Source organism: Palaemon carinicauda, chromosome 6, assembly GCF_036898095.1.
Source record: "Palaemon carinicauda isolate YSFRI2023 chromosome 6, ASM3689809v2, whole genome shotgun sequence".
Classification (NCBI taxonomy): domain Eukaryota; kingdom Metazoa; phylum Arthropoda; class Malacostraca; order Decapoda; family Palaemonidae; genus Palaemon; species Palaemon carinicauda.
In genome coordinates this window covers 45,865,366-45,867,865 of record NC_090730.1, presented here as the reverse complement: position 1 = coordinate 45,867,865, position 2,500 = coordinate 45,865,366, and positions in this window count along the sequence as shown.

The window sequence follows — 2,500 nt, the reverse complement described above, 5'->3', positions numbered from 1 at the left end:
AATAATAATGATAAAAAATTATAATGACAGTAATAACAAGCCCCATATTTATTTCCATTATTATTGTTAATAATATTCATGAATGAATTGACTAAGAAGAAATTCAAACGGATATGAATCTTCCAAAGCACCGGTCTCATTTAAAGTGTACTAAGAAGCGAGGGGTTTCAATATGTTCTCCCATTCAGTTAGAAAATGACTTGGCCTTGTAAAGAAACTATAAAGAATACATCGGAGGATAAAGAAAGGATTGCAGAAAAAAATACAATATATATTACAAACTGCACTGTTAAAATTTGCATAAAAAGACGGCAAATGTCTGGCAAAATTTATTCAAGGATTATTACCGTTTTAAAAACGGATATATTGACGTACAAGAGTGATATTTCGGTCACCAACCCGTAAAATATAATAACAGAATAAGGAAAAATTACGGTCGCCTGTATCTTACTGAAATACAACTAAGAACAGTATATTTTTACGGAGAGTTTCCCATTAAAATGATGTTTTTTCTTTTAAACAGTGTGATGAATTGATTTTCTAAAGGCTATCTGAAAGGACGTCAGCATACTAGAGATGATATTTGCCTATATCAGGGTAGACATATTACTAATAAGTATTGGAAATGTAAACTAATACGATTTTACCCCCATTTGAAGATTTACGGGTCAAATGTCGAAACAAACTTGTAATCTAGAAAAGAAAAGAGAATTAAGGAAATATTAAGAATTGTAGAATTATATTGGATTCGTTTCAAGATACAAGTTTTTTTTTTTTTTTTTTAAATAATGATTATAATAATAATATCAATTAGGATAGTGCTAATATGATTAATGAAACATTACTCATATTTCCGTTATTACTTTTTACCAAAAGTATTATTACTGCTAGAACTCTAAGTAATAATACTAACAATAATAATAATAATAATAATAATTTGTGCTCAAATCATCATCATGTTAAAAAGAAATGAAATAAAAAAAAAACATCGACCAATTTTTACTACCAGAGAGAAAGGATAAGGACATTAGCACTCAGAATCCAGGAACTTTAAACCCAGCAATATTTCTCTGGTTTTCGCGGAAAACAACTACCTGGGCAATTGAACCTCATAATTAGGAAACATATTTTATGCCATAAAATCTTAAAGTTTGCCTTGAAAACAAAACCCAGATATTACAAAAAAAGAAGGAAATAAATGAAAAAAAAAAGTCAGAGAAGAAATGTTCATGGCAGAATAAAATTAAGAAGGAAAAAAAAATTATATTCTTTATTTAAAAAAAAAAGTTAAAATGGTATTTCTAAATTTTCTTATTTCAATATTATAGAAATAGGGATTATGAAATTGTTAACAGATATTATCTATCTCTTAAGTTTTCTGTGTTTTGTATGTTGTTTTTTGATCGATTAATTTTCTTTCAAATAAAGAAATAAATTAGTTTTTGACTCACTTTGATTTGTATGCAATTTGTTATCGGACAGTTATAAGTGAATGTACTAAGAAAGAATCTCTCTCTCTCTCTCTCTCTCTCTCTCTCTCTCTCTCTCTCTCTCTCTCTCTCTCTCTCTCTCTCTCTGTATATATATATATATATATATATATATATATATATATATATATATATATATATATATATATATATATATATATATATATATATATATATATATAAATATATATATATATATATATACATATATATATATATATATATATATATATATTTATATATATATATATATATATATATATATATATATACACACATACATACTGATATATATATATATATATATATATATATATATATATATATATATATATATATATATATATATATATATATATATATATATATGTGTGTGTGTGTGTGTGTGTGTGTGTGTGTTTAGGTTCGTTTGGTAAATAGATAGAATACGGTTTTTGGTTTTTGTTCTATTTATCATACGTCTCTACTTTTCTTACTTTCTTACCGTCTGTGTATGTCTACGCGCACAATCAAACATGTATTTTAACAATATTTATCCATTTTATAAAGTTTTGTCGTAAATGGTACCCAATTCTCATCTCAATTACATATCCTTCTTAACTACATCACTAGCAGGTAAAAACAATAAAACATAAATGAATGAGGGAATGACTATAGGTACTGAAGTTGACAAATCAAGGGAATTCTACATATTAATTGTAAAACAATATTCTTCAATAATAGGTGACTTTGAATATATGATTTTATATATCAATGGATATATTACGGAAACTTAATAATACTCATTTTATCAGATGTATTCTTAAGATAAAAAATACAGATAAGTCCAATATGGTAAAAGATATTTAGCTTTTACTATATCCAAATGACACAGAATTGTGGGATCAGAGGAATCTTCGACGTCATTTCAATATTAAAATAACTTTATGTATCAGGAGTACTCAAAGAGTTAATCATTAGTAAACAGTTTGGCATAGTTCAAGTTAGCATCACTTTCAAGTTTGGTTATG